Source organism: Diceros bicornis, unplaced genomic scaffold (genome assembly GCF_020826845.1).
Source record: "Diceros bicornis minor isolate mBicDic1 unplaced genomic scaffold, mDicBic1.mat.cur scaffold_95_ctg1, whole genome shotgun sequence".
Lineage (NCBI taxonomy): Eukaryota > Metazoa > Chordata > Mammalia > Perissodactyla > Rhinocerotidae > Diceros > Diceros bicornis.
The window spans coordinates 1,008,268-1,023,965 of NW_026691844.1; the positions used below are offsets into that span (position 1 = coordinate 1,008,268).

Here is a 15,698-nt window from a genome sequence, read left to right on the forward strand (position 1 = left end):
TTAGAAAGATCATACACCACGATCAAGTGGGATTTATACCAGGGACGCAGGGATGGTTCAACATCTGCAAATCAATCAATGTGATACATCACATCAACAAAACAAAGAATAAAAACCACACGGTCATCTCTATAGACGCAGAGAAGGCATTTGACAAGATACAACATCCTTTTATGATAAAAACTCTCAACAAAATGGGTATAGAAGGAAAGTACCTCAACATAATAAAGGATATTTATGACAAACGCACAGCCAACATCATGCTCAATGTGGAAAGACTGAAAGCCATTCCTCTGAGAACAGGAACGAGGCAGGGCTGCCCACTCTCACCACTCCTGTTCAACATAGTACTGGAGGTTTTGGCCAGAGCAATTAGGCAAGAAAAAGGAATAAAAGGAATCCAAATAAGCAACGAAGAAGTGAAACTCTCACTATTTGCAGATGACTTGATTTTATATATAGAAAACCCTAAATAATCCGTTGGAAAACTACTAGAAATAATCAACAACTACAGCAAAGTCACAGGGTACGAAATCAATCTACAAAAATCAGTTACATTTCTGTATGCTAATAATGAACTAACAGAAGGAGAGCTCAAAAAGATAATACCATTTACAATTGCATCACAAAGAATAAAATACCTAGGAATAAATCTTACCAAGGAGGTGAAGGACCTATACAATGAGAACTACAAGACATTATTGAAAGAAATCCATGATGACATAAAGAAATGGAAAGATATCCCATGCATGTGGATTGGAAGAATAAACATAGTTAAAATGTGTATATTACCTAAAGCAATCTACAGATTCAGTGCAATCCCAATCAGAATCCCAATGACATTCTTCACAGAAATAGAAAAAGAAATAATAAAATTTATATGGGGCAACAAAAGACCCCGAATAGCTAAAGCAATCCTAAGAAAAAAGAACAAAGCGGGAGGCATCACAATCCCTGACTTCAAAACATACTTCAAAGCAATAGTAATCAAAACAGCATGGTACTGGTACAAAAACAGACACACCGATCAATGGAACAGAATTGAAAGCCCAGAAATAAAACCCCACATATATGGACAGCTAATTTTCGACAAAGGTGCTAAGAAAATACAATGGAGAAAGGAAAATCTCTTCAATAAATGGTGTTAGGAAAACTGGACAGCCACATGCAAAAGAATGAAAGTGGACCATCTACTATCGCCATTCACAAAAATTAACTCAAAATGGATCAAAGACCTGAAGGTGAGACCTGAAACAATAAAACTCATAGAAGAAAATATAGGCAACACACTACTTGACATTGGTCATAAAGGAATCTTTTCAGATGAAATGCCTACCCAGACTATGGAAACTAAAGAAAAAATAAGCAAGTGGGACTTTATCAGATTAAAGAGCTTCTACAAGATAAACGAATCCAGAATCAAGATGAACAGACAACCCACCAGCTGGGAGAGAATATTTGCAAAACATACATCTGACAAGGGGTTGATCTCCACAATATATAAAGAACTCACACAACTGAACAACCAAAAGCAAACAACCCAATCAAAAAATGGGCAGAGGAAATGAACAGACACTTCTCCAAAGAAGATATACAGATGACCAATAGGCACATGAAAAGATGTTCAACATCACTAATCATCAGGGAAATGCAAATCAAAGCAACACTAAGATATCACCTCACGCCTGTTAGAATGGCTATAATCACCAAGACAAAAAACAAGTGCTGTAGAGGATGTGGAGAAACAGGAACCCTCATACACAGCTGGTGGGAATGCCAACTGGTGCAGCCTCTATGGAAAACGGTATGGAGATTCCTCAAAGAATTAAAAATAGAGATGCCCTATGACCCAGCCATCCCATTACTGGGAATCTATCCAATGAACCTGAAATCAACAATCCAAAGAGGCTTATGCAATAAAATGAAGAATAAAAATCACATGATCATCTCACTAGATGCAGAGAAAGCATTTGACAAGATACAGCATCCATTTATGATAAAAACTCTGAATAAAATGGGTATAGAAGGAAAGTACCTCAACATAATAAAGACCATATATGAGAAACCCACAGCTAATATCATCCTCAATGGTGAAAAACTGAAAGCTATCCCTCTAAGAACAGGAACCAGACAAGGATGCCCACTGTCACCACTCTTATGTAACATAGTACTGGAAGTCCTAGCCAGAGCAATCAGGCAAGAGAAAGAAATAAAAGGGATCCAAATTGGAAAGGAAGAAGTGAAACTTTCACTATTTACATATGACATGATTTTATATATAGAAAACCCTAAAGAATCCACCAGAAAACTTTTAGAAGTAATAAACAAATATGGTAAATTTGCAGGATACAAAATCAACGTACAAAAATCAGTTGCATTTCTATACACTAGTAACAAAGTAGAAGAAAGAGAAATTAAGAATACCATCCCATTTACAATTGCAACAAAAAGAATAAAATACCTAAGAATAAACTTAACCAAAGAGGTGAAAGAGCTGTACACAGAAAACTATAAAACATTGCTGAAAGAAATTGAAGAAGACACAAAGAAATGGAAAGATATTCCGTGCTCTTGAATTGGAAGAATTAACATAGTTAAGATGTCCATACTTCCTAAAGCCATCTATAGATTCAATGCAATCCCTATCAAAGTTCCAACAACATTTTTCACAGAAATAGAACAAAGAATCCTAAAATTTATTTGGAACAAAAAAAGACACCCAATAAGTAAAGGAATCCTGAGAAAAAAGAACAAAGCTGGAGGTATCACACTCCCTGATTTCAAAATATACTACAAAGCTATAGCAACCAAAACAGCATGGTACTAGCACAAAAACAGACACACAGATTAACGGGATAGAATCCAAAGCCCAGAAATAAACCCACACATCTATGGACAGCTAATCTTTGACAAAGGAGCCAAGAACATACAATGGAGAAAAGAAAGTGTCTTCAACAAATGGTGTTGGAAAAACTGGACAGCCACATGCAAAAAAATGAAAGTAGACCCTTACCTTACAACATACACAAAAATTAAGTCAAAATGGATTAAAGACTTGAATGTAAGACCTGAAACTATGAAACTTCTAGAAGAAAACATAGGCAGTACACTCTTCGACATTGGTCTTAGCAACATATTTTCAAGCACCATGTCTGACCGGCTAAGAGAAACAATAGAAAAAGTAAACAAATGGGACTAAATCAAACTAAAAAGCTTCTGCACAGCAAAGGAAGCCATCAACAAAACGAAAAGACAACCTAACAATTGGGAGAAGATATTTGCAAACCATATATCTGATAAGGGCTTAATCTTCAAAATATACAAAGAACACATGCATCTCAACAACAAAAAAACTAACAACCCAGTTAAAAAATGGGCAAAAGACCTGAACAGACATTTCTCCAAAGAAGATATACAGATGGCCAACAGGCACATGAAAAGATGTTCAAAATCATTAACTATCAGGGAAATGCAAATCAAAACTACAATGAGATATCACCTCATGCCCGTCAGAACGGCTATAATTAACAAGACAGGAAACAACATGTGTTGGAGAGGATGTGGAGAGAAGGGCACTCTCATACACTGCTCGTGGGAGTGCAAACTGGTGCAGTCACTATGGAAACCAGTATGGAGATTCCTCAAAAAATCAAGGATAGAAATATCATATGATCCAGCTATTCCGTTGCTGGGTATTTATCCAAAGAACTTGAAAACACCAATGCGTAAAGATACATGCACCCCTGTGTTCATTGCAGCGTTATTCACAATAGCCAAGACTTGGAAGCAACTTAAGTGCCCATCTACCGATGAATGGATAAAGATGATGTGGTATATATACACAATGGAATACTACTCAGTCATAAAAAAAGACAAAATCATGCCTTTTGTGGCAACATGGATGGACCTTGAGGGTATTATGCTAAGCAAAATGTCAGACAGAGAAAGACAAATACCATATAATTTCACTCATACGTGGAAGATAGACAATCACGTAGATAAGGAGAACCTATTCATGGTTACCAGAGGAGAAGGGGGTGGGGTGAGGGTGAAAGAGGTAAAGGGGCACATATGTATGGTGACGAATTAAGAACTAGACTCTTGGTGGTAAACACAATGCAGTCTACCCAGAAACTGAAATATAATGATGATGTACACTTAAAATTTACACAATGTTATAACCAATATGACCTCAATAAAATAATACTAAAAAAGAAAAACTATGAAGGACGAGTAGACTTATCAGATATTAAAATATACATAAAGTGTCTTTAAGTAAAAAAAAAAAACCAAATAGGTAGGGAAGGAGATTCTATGGTGGTCCTAGCTAAAAGTAAAGCTGTTTCTTGGTTGTATGCAATCAAGTTTTACCCGATCAGAGGACTAGAGGACTTTGGAGGAGGATATGCCACGTGAATGGAACAGCATGAGCAAACCAAAAAGGTCAAACAAAAGCTGTATTTGGCAGCTGCAGGTGTCAGATCATTTGGAATATAGGGCTTGTTTAGAGGGAGTTGGGGATGAAAAGCTGAAAAGGGAGAGCGGGATCACATGGGAACTTCAATCCGTTAGAGGTGGACGTGGGCTCAAAGTCTGAGCTGTGAAGGGACCCACAGAGAGGCTCTCAGTACACACTGCAGTACACTGCAGTACGCAAGGAGAGGCACAGTCAGGGCCATTACATGCATGCTGGCAACGGTGATGCTCTGAACACAGTGGTGACACCAAGGATGAAAACAGAGGGCTGGTTGTAAGAAGCAAGAGTCTGTGTTAAGACGAACCAACAGGACCAGGAGAGTGTTTGATTTGGGGTACATGGGGTAGCCAGCATGGATCTTATTGAGCTTGAATGGGGCAATAGGTATCATTTTAAAGAAATAAGATGGGAATAGGAAATATTGTTTTTCTGGGACATGCAGGTAAGAATTAAAGCTTAAATTGTTTTCTGTTTGAGGTGTCAGCAAGAAATGTGATTGCATATATTCGGGCAGGCAATTGGAAGTTGGGGTTGGGGCTGAGGCTTGGGAGGGGTGTCTGGGATCCAATGGGGATTTTGGTCTCATTTGGAGAGACAGGAGGACAGAAAGATTCTCTGACTCCTCCACCTCAGCCTCATGGTCATCACCCTGAGATCTTTCCCTGAGTTTCACAGGGCCAGAAATGTAATTGTGATTTTCATCTATGATTACGAATTCCACTTCTACTAACCAACACAAAAGACAGAAACTTAACCATAAATGATCATGTATTCATCTGTGATGTTAAAAGATACACTGAGGCACATTAAAAATTTTAAGAGTTTATTTGAGCAAAAAGCAATTCCAATTGTGCAGCATCAAACTGGAAGTGCTTAGGAGTGCTCCACTGACAGGAACCAAGGGAAAGACTTTTATAGAGAAAAGGCAGAAGAAAAGCAAGGAAGTTATCTGATTGGCTATACTTAAGCATTTGACTTATTGGAAATCCTAGTTGGCTATTTTTGGTTGATTGTCCTTAGGTTTTGATATCTTTGTCTTGAGACATTTACAGGCTTAGGTTTGGGTTTGCTTGGTAGGATGGTAAGGCATTAAAGCCACTCAGCCTATTGGCCTCCTTGTTTAATTAATTTAACAGTGATGAGAGTTATATCCGAAAGGAAACCAGTACTGCCCTTCAGTAAAAGGATCTCTAATGTTTAAGAGTACAGATTATGGATCAGAAGCCTGCTGAGAGAGCTAAGAATTACAGAAAGGGAACTGTAATTTCCTATCTGAGAATTTCTCCAAGATAAGGTAGCTTGCCCTTCTAAAGATATTTTTCCCTCAAACAGCCAGGTATAAAGTATCTGGAACTTACATTCCAAAGGCCCCTTCTCAAGTTTTGGGAAGGGGCCCATACTTACTCACCATGTAACCTTGGACAATCCAGCCAGCTCCTCAGAGCCTCAACTTCCTCATTTGTAAAAGAGGGGCTAATTTAATAATCACTGTACCTTCATTGCAGGATCACTATGAGGTCAAATGAGGAATAGGTATGAGCACTGTGCGATGCAAAAGTCAAACATTATTTTTACCGATTGTGTATTGCCTGTCACTAGACCAGGCAGATGAGAAACAGACTGACAAACTCAAAATCTTTGATTCTTTGTTTTCTAGGCAACTTGCATGGCACCACCTTTCTTACATGACAAGATCACTTGTTAAAATTATCTGAGTCCCATTTATTTATACCTGCAATCAGGGTATGAGACTAGAACATGAAAGGCTGTGCAGACAGCCTCTAAGATGCTCCCATTGGTCCCCATTTCCTGGTATTCATGCCCTCGTGGGCTCCCTTCCCAGTGAGCATGGGCTGGATTTAGTGACTCACTTCTAAAGACTAGAATTCAGCAGAGCTCACAGAGTGTCACTTCCAATTCCAGGTTATAAGACCACGGCTTCTGTGTGGGGTGCTTTTGCTCTCCCTCTCTCTTCCATCCCTCACCCTGGGAGAAGTCAACTGCCATGCTGTGAGGGGCCTTTGAAGAGGGCCTGAGCTCTGCCAACAGCCGCACGAGTGATCTTGGAGTGGAGCCTCCTCCAGTCCAGCCCTGAGAGGACTATCATCTGGCCAACAGCTGACGGTAACCTCCTGAGAGACATAACACCAGAGGCAAACAACTAAGCTGCACCCACATTCCTGATGCACAGAAACTGAGATAACAAATGTTCCCTGTTTTATTCCAAGCTGCTAAATTTTGGAGCTATTTGTTCCACAGCAGTAGATAGCTCATACAAACTTAAGGAAAAAATATTCACTGCTGTGCTACCTTCAGAACCATGAAAATGCCTGATAGTTCAGCCCTGGATGGATAATGAGACAAGTGAAATTAGAAGGAGGCTGATGAGAGAGAAGAGAGAGAATCCTATAAAAACCGTAAAGGCCTTAGACAGTGAAAACAAGGTTCACTGGGTGAGTGTGAGGACAACAATAAAAGAGTTGTGCCTGAATAATGGCAGTGTTTTCCACTCAGTTGTTTATAATTATTTATTCTGTTATTTGCCTTGGGTTCACATACTGCAACTATCATATCATCAAGGGAGTTTTATCTTTTTTAATATGCATGACTTTTATTTCTCGATTTAGCTTTGTCCATCTAAAATCAGGCCATGCCTCCTGTTCCATTCCATAGTAATATATTTAGAAAAAATTCTTGACCAAAGATCAAGGAAAATCCCTTTTCAGTGACACGCTCCAAATAAATTGATTGAAACTTTTATAAGGCAGTGAGTAAAAGGTTCAGAAAGCCAGGTGCAAGTTTTCAGTCAGAAGGTTTTTATAAAGAAGGCTCTTTGATTTCTACTAAAAGTAACTTTGTAAGTAGGTTATTAACTGTACTTGATTCCAGCCCACTTATACTGAAGCCTTGATCCTGGAGTTATTTAAAAGTCTCAGCACAATTAAAGACCTCACTGTTCTTAAGAGGTTTGGGAACCAAGTCACTGTTGCTCCCCATTGGATTGTGACTTTTTGTCAACCCAATATTGACAACAATGGCATCCAACTGCAGCTCTTCCTTCTCATATGGGGCACTAGAGAGCACTTCCATAATTGATATTACAAACATAACAGAGTGGCCAGCATGATAAACTCTCAGCACATACAGAAAGATATACAGACTAAAGAGAAAACTATGCTTGATTCCCTTCCCTTTCTGTAACACATAAATTATCTCATGGGAATGAAATGGCCTAAGCCCGCTTAGAGATAGTTTACCAAGTCCATGTGGTCTCAGACAGTAGACTCTGTATCATACAGTAAAGCCAAGACTTTGCCTGCTAAAGGGGATTGTCCAAAGGTCCCATGACACATAAAATAACTCAGTTTCTACTCATCTAGATAAGGATACACACCAGTCCAGATATGTGGTCCAATTCCATGAGCTGGGAGAACTCCTATTGCTGTGTCATAGGGATATGAAGGAGTGTCCTCTTCTATGTCCCAAAGCTTTTGTTGCTGAGGCCTCATGAGTTACAAACAAAACAGCTAGCTGAAGATGTGGAATGCAGAGGTTAAAGAAATGTCAGTCCAACCAATATTTTTTGTCCATGTTCACAGGTTACCGGAAACATCAACTGAGCCACGGAGACGTGGTTGAACCAATCATCCACAGACGACTTTGTCCCATTGGGCATCTTTTCCCACAGTCCAACTGACCTTGTACTTTTCTCAGCAATCATGATAGTCTTCACAGTGGCCCTCTGTGGGAATGTCTTCCTCATCTTCCTAATCTACACAGATGCTTGACTTCATACACCCATGTACTTCTTCCTCAGTTCTTCCTCATGGACCTCATGTTGGTCTGTACCAATGCGCCAAAGATGGCAGTCAACTTCCTGTCTGGCAGGAAGTCCATCTCCTTTGTGGGTTGTGGTATACAAATGTGGCTTCTTTGTCTGTCTCGTGGGATCGGAGGGGCTCTTGCTGGGACTCATGGCTTATGATCGCTGTGTGGCCATTAGCCACCCACTTCACTATCCCATCCTCATGAGTCAGAGAATCTGTTTGGGATTGTTGGGAGCTCCTGGGCCTTTGGGATAATAGACAGTTTGATCCAGATGGTAGTAGTAATGACCTTTCCCTACTGTGGTTTGAGGGAGGTGGACCACTTCTTTTGTGAGATGCTATCTTTGTTGAAACTGGCCTGTATAGACACATCCCTTTTTGAGAATGTGATATTTTCTTGCTGTGTCTTCATGCTGTTCCTTCCCTTCTCCATCATCTTGGCCTCCTATGCTTGCATCCTGAGGGCTGTTTTCCAGATGCACTCTGCTCAGGATGGTGAAAAGGCTCTGGCCACCTGTACCTCCCACATGACAGCTGTCTCCCTCTTCTATGGGGCAGCCATGTTCATCTACCTGAGGCCTAGGCGCTACCGGGCCCCCAGCCATGACAAGGTGGTCTCTATCTTCTACACGGACCTTACTCCTATGCTCAATCCTCTCATTTATAGCTTGAGGAACCGGGAGATGATGGGGACCCCGAGGAAGGGGCTGGACCATTGCAGGGTTGGCAGGCAGGCCTGAAGGTCCAGAGCATCCTGTGCCTGGTGCTGCCACCTCCTGGCTGTGTGATGTTGGGTAAATAATCTACTTTATGTGAGTTTCAGTTTCCTCATTAATAATGAGGATTATGACACCCAAGGCTTGCAGAGGTCTTTTTAAACCCTAAAGCAGTACTCTATAGCTCTGATGAAAAACCAGCTTTTTCCCCTCAGTCTTTTTTGGACTAATTCTTTTGTAAAATACATTAAAATGGAATACAGGACTTTGTGAACTCAAGATCTGTGCAGAAGTAACGCATTGGGATTGCTATTACTTATTATTCAAAATTGGAACTACATCTGCTATCAGAGGATGCCCTGAGCTTAACTTCTTAATTCTTATTGCTAACGTCAATTCCTACATGCTTGGAGATTAATAAATACATTTGTAAACAACCCATGATTAATGAGTAAACCACGATGGAAATTAGAATGTATTTCCAATTAAAAATATTATTCATCAAATCTTTTGGGGTGGAATTAAAACTATCCTTAGAGAGAAATGTATAATCCTAGATTATATATATTTATATATAATTGTGTATAATATAGAAAAGTTGAATTTCTAAGTTCTAAGCATTCATCACAAGCTAGAAAAAGAGCAGAAAATTAAACACAAAGAAAATAGACGACACAAAATGATAAATATTAGAGGAAGGCTTCACAAACTAAAAGACAAACATCGAAAGGATAAATAAAACTAAATTAGATTCTAATAAATGACAAATATACTCAATAAAATCCTAGTAATAATGTTCAAAAAAAGAGAAAAATTGCAACAAATGAATACCAAGGCTTAAAAGGGAATGAATTAGGGTCACTCTTTGTGTTGTACATTCTATGGGTTTTGACAAATACATAGTAATATGTATCCGCCATTACAGATTCATATAGAACTATGGTTTCACTGTCCTAAAATCCCCTTTGCTCCAGGGCCATAGAGGTGTGTGTGACCTTTGTCAAAGTCATAGATGTTTGGAGTGATGGTGAATACAAAGATTCTTCCCAGCTAGTATCCTCTGCTTTAGGGTGACGAAAGGGAGGAATTTCTCACAACAACATTAATAATGGAGGAAACCAATGTTGAGGGTGCAGAAGTGGATCATCACAACATATTGATCCCGGAATGAGCATGGTTAAAAGAACTGAGGAAAAGGAAAGGAGGTCAATTTTTAGAAAATCAAAAATGCAACTTTATTTCTGCATTGATCTTGAGTTACTGATTTGGAATCTTATAAATTCAGCATGACTTTTGCTTCCCCAGGCAGGGCCTCATGGGCTTGTGGTGTTTCTGCACTCATGATTGGTGTGCAGCCCTGCATGGGTCACACACAGAATGTCCTGTGACTGCCCTGGGCCGTGGGCGTGTGAGGCTGTCCCTCCCTATCTTGCACTTTGGAGGCTGTGATGCTGGAATGTTCTTGTCTGAGCCCTGAGTGACATGGGCCCTTTCTGACCCTTGCACCTTACACCTGACATTGCCTCCTCTGATGCAGTTCATTTGCATCACTGCAAATGATGTTCATGCAAATGACTTGTTGACTCAGGCTTGGGACCCAATCTGGCCAAGAGCAGATGGTCCCTGGAACCTTGTTATCAATGGACATGGATGAAATCATAGTGCTTAGGGCTGCCAAATAAAGGAAATGTGCATACCTCACTAAGACTCTATACCCTCATCCTTGGAGATTACATCCTGTGAGAGATGCATAAACACAGTCTCCTCCTTTCTTCCTTTTCAGGCACCTGAGAATGGCATCAAAGTAGACATGATTTCATGTCTCCCCATCCCACACAGCCTTACCTGTGGAAATTTGTACAGTTCCAGCAGTGTTCCAATCTAGGCAGAAATTGCACATGTTGTTCCAGTAAGGGCTGCTAGAGACTTGCTCTCTCTCCTACAGGTGTAATTTGGGTTGTCTTTGCGCAGCCCTGAGACCCAAATGAGGGAACTCTCCAGTGCCTTCTGTTCATTGTGCAGGACATTATAGAGATCAACTCCCAGAGATATGTTGGGTAAAAGATGGGAGTTTCTGTTGATTTCCTCAATGGCAAAAACCAAGGCCAGAACATACTGCTAGTTCTTGCACTGAAACCTGCTGAGAGGGATGGGGCTCCTTAGGGAACAGACTCAAACCACAATTATCTTCAAATCCAATGCAATCACTTAATTAAGGAAGAATGCCCAGCCAACTCACTCCATCTGTGGCAACAGCTCTCCTGAAGCCTTAGAATTTATAGCTAAATCAAGTAACATCACCGGGGCTCTGGAACATCCTTAGTGAATTCCACACACATGGAGAAAAGTGATTAAGTTTATGAGAAAAGTTTAATGAATGGAAAAGCAGATCACATTCAGAGTGCGTTTTGTAAATGGTTCTTTGGTTCAGGATCCAAAATGCTTGTTCATTTGAACACATCATCAAATGCTTCAGAGAACAGCAATAATATCAACATGAGATTGGAGGTAGCGCTGGGGAGGAAGAGTAATTACACCTGAAGGCTCTGGGACAAGCAGAGAAGCATGGCGTCTGTGGGTTGAGAATGGTGCAGCAGAAGGCAGGCAATCAAACTGCCTAACCTTCGGCCCCATCAAACCTGTGTATCTGCCACCATCAACAACCAGGCAGCTAGGATGAGCTTCAGAGCTCCCATGAAGGAGGAATCACCGTAAGGCAGGCACATCCGGGAGAAGTATGAAGGAGTTAAAACTGAAAACACTTAGGAGTCTAAGAGACAGCCTTGTACGGTGTAAAAATTGAAAATGTGATTACAAAAACTGACTAAAATATAACATAAAGAGAAAATATTATACAAAAGTGGCCATGTGGTTTCAAGAGGACATCTCAGAAAAAAATTCCAAATATCCACCAGGCCTGGAAGAATTTACATGGGGTGTTGCCTGCACGCCAACTTGCCCAGGAACAAGGTCTCCTGAGCTGGTGTGAATGGAGAGCAGAAGGCGAGAAGAAAAGCATTCAGCCTCTCGTCCTGCAATGAGAACAAGCTCTCCCTCCAGCATCCAGGTGCCTGAAGCTTCGGGGACACATGAGCTGAGCTTGACATCTGCCCCCAGGAGAGTCACCGCAGACCTTCCCTGACAACACACGTGTCATCATAAATAACATGTCAATTCATTTGAAAATTAGATGAAATTCACAAATTGCCAGGAAAATGAAAGTTACCAAAACTGTCTCAAGGAGAAATGAGAAATCTGAATAGTCCCATATCTAAAGAAGAAACTGAATCCATAGTTTAAAACATTCCCACATTTCATCGTGGCCAACACCTCTGCTGGCAAATTCCACCAAACATTCAGGAGAGAAATAATACACATTGAGTCTAGCTCTTCCACAGAACAGGAAAAGTGGGAAAAACTTTTTGATTCATTTTATGAGAATAGCTTAACGTTGCTACAAAAATCTTACAAGGTCATTACAGGAAAGGAAATTTACAAGCCTCTTTTTTTCTGGAACTAAACTCATGTATTCCTAAAAAAAATTAACCTTCCAAATCCAGCTATATTTTTTAAGGAGGCCACATCATGACCAAATTTCCTTTATGCATTGCAATTCAGTGTGCTACTTCCTGAAAAAGGAGAAATAATAATCTGGGTAATTGTGGTTATTATCTATTATATATATCATGTATAATCTACTGTAAATAGAACTGGTCATGTTCTGTTTGTTGGCCTGGGTGTTGTTAACACATGTGTACACTTTTTGATAACTTATCAATCTTTACACTTGGATTTGTGCTCTATTCTGATTGTATGTCATATTCCAACAAATATGTTTATTAAAAAGAGAAAATGAAAGCACAACAACGAATGAAAACCATAACAGTTATCCAATTGAGAAGTGCCCAGAGGACTAACCAGAAAGTTTGGGGAAAACAAACCGAAACAGACCTAACAAGTTAAAAAGCAGAGATATTTAGAGTCAATACAAACCGGAAATTTACCTTATTGAAGGTGAAATTGTAGAGATATACACATGTGCATGTGAGTATTCTATCATGTATACATACATGTATGTGATATACATAGGTACATGCATTATATATATGTATGAGTGTTTGTGGACACACATGCACATATGCGTCTCTCTATATATATAACTTATAGGGGGTATATATATGTGTGTGTGTGTGTGTGTATCTATACATATACATACGGCTGCTCTGGCGAGGGAGGGAGGGACAGATGTTTACTGACCACCTACAAGGTTTCTCAAACTTAATTTTTCCAACATTTGAAATGTCAATTTTTAAACTTAATGTATGTTTCAATAATACATTTGTATTTTAATGTGTTATACCAGTATAATCTCAGCATTTTTAATTTGTTCATTAATGGCAGAATTCTCCAGCTTGTATGCATTCTCTTGATGCTGTGATGTAATAGGCTGGGCGCTGACAGCCTCCCTTTTGTATTCCAGAGGTTGTGTGAAACCTCAAGTTTGTGGTCTCTCTCTGGCCTGCGGATTTGGACTAAGTTTCTGCACGTGCTCACTAGCTGTCCTCCAAAATTCACTCTAACCACCACTGTTGGGAGCATACACAGGGAAGAAGCCCTAGGGTGGAGGTGCGTGTATGTGAGGCACGCAGAGCACTGGGGGTGCCTAAAGGCCAGCTGGGGAGATCCATGGGTGAGGCATAGCCCACAAGTCGTGGGAGACTTCTTGATGGAGTGCTCAGTGCAGTTACAGGATCCACATCCTTTAAAGCCCTCTAAGAGTACCTATCTGCCAATGCCCCCAAACTCTTCAACCCATCCACACTCATATTTTTGTGCTCCAACAGAGGGCTGGAACTTCTCTTCTTGAAACCTGGACTTCCACAAAGGCCCTCTCCTCTGTGTGTCATGATCTAAGACAGTGTTTTCAGGGGTTTCTGTGCAGCAGCTGAAAGGAGCTTGAGCTGGTTCACGGGCCACTGCAGGGTCCAGAGCTGGGACCGAGGTCTGTCTGCCTATTACCAGATGCATGGGTGGGTGAGACTCCTTCTGGGTCCCTTGGCATATGGTGCTGGATCCCACTTCTCCCACAAAGGCACTTTTGTCTATGGATGGATGCCAAAGCATTGTTAGTGCAGGAGTAGAAAAACAGGAGGTGTCTTATTCCACCATGATGCTGATGTCACTCTCCTTCTTCGAATTACAGAGATTCAAATTTGACCCAGTTTTTCAGGAGCCTGCTACTTGCCTACAATTCTCTACAACCTCAGACCCTCCCAGACCCACTCTATGAAGGACATAGAAAGAATGTTCTCAGATCTACTTACAAGGGCCAGGCAAATAAAAGCCAACAAATTGGTTCTGGTCACTCTGCTGGGAACAGAGGGCAGTGGACGTCTCATACATTCTGGTTTGGAAGCAAGACTACTTGTTCTCTGTGGATGAATAAACAACAAGAAAAGAGAGCCTGTGGTAGGTAAATACGTGATTGATTTATCTGAAAAGCTCATCTCCTCCCCTTCAACTTGAAGGTTAGTGTAGGGCGAGAGCACGGGTAGTTTCCACTGTTCACCTTCTCCCTTAATATTCAGAACAGAGAATCAGTTTTATTTTGGGTGGCAATTCAACAAACTAAAAGATAAAATTCCTAACCCCTCTTGCAGATAAGAGTGACCAGACCAAATTCAGGCCAATGATGTGTGACAAGAAGTATGGAGTGGGGGTTTGTGGAGGCTGCACAGATGGAACTGACATAGATGGGAGGTTCAGCATTAGATACATGTGACACCAATCCACAGGTGTCGTAGGTATTATCTCATATACACCTGACGATGTTCCTAGAAAGCTGTTTTTAGCACCATCCCCATTGTGCAGGTTGGGAGACTGGGGAGATCTTGAGAGGCACAGTGGCTTTTCCAGGACACAGAACTGGTAGGATAAAAGAGGTGTGACTTCAGCTCTGTCTCCTCAAAGCTGGCCACTGGTTCCGCTCCCAAGGAGCTGTGGGGAGGGTGGTGATGGATATTTGTGTACAGTGATGGAGATGACATGGGCAAGGAGGGAGAGCAGCCAACAGCCTAGCGGGGTCTTTGGGTGGGTCTGATTGAAGGAAGGGGCCAAGTAATAGAACCTTGAAGAAGTGACCTCACTTCCTTGGTGACAGCCCCCAACAGAACTTAGAACTCTGGTTACCAGGCACCCACATTGTAACCACAGCCTCCTGTCCAGTTCATTTGAGTGGAGACACTCGACACAGCAGGATGTTCTCGTGTTGTCCCGTGACTTTCCGAGGCTCTGGCTCCCGGAAAGCCAAGAATGAGAGCATGTTAAGTCGCTTTAGACATTGGCTCAGCCCTCACCTCGAATGTCTGTGGCCTTTTGGCAGGAGGAACCATCAGGTAACAGCGTAGCCCAGGGCAGGCCACTCTAGATCAGGCCACAACTGTGATCCCAAATGGACAGCCCCACACCCCTTGACCCTCTTTGTGTGTGTGTGTGTGTGTGTGTGTATGTGGGAGGTGGAGTTAGAGAAGGTAGTATGAGGAGGAACCACCCTGAGCAGGAGCAGGTAGCTAAATGGTGGAGATTTGGTGGTGTGTCATGTTCATACTGAAGATCTTGGCTGCAGGAGAGGATGGTGAGTGCTGGGGACCAAGCTCTTCTACCCACATGTGAATCCCA

General features: G+C 41.2%; 1 pseudogene; it reads left to right on the plus strand.

The window, feature by feature from the left end:
* Nucleotides 1-8,115: 8,115 nt before the first annotated feature.
* LOC131403905 (olfactory receptor 2V2-like) lies at nt 8,116-9,467 on the plus strand (annotated as a pseudogene).
* Nucleotides 9,468-15,698: the final 6,231 nt, after the last annotated feature.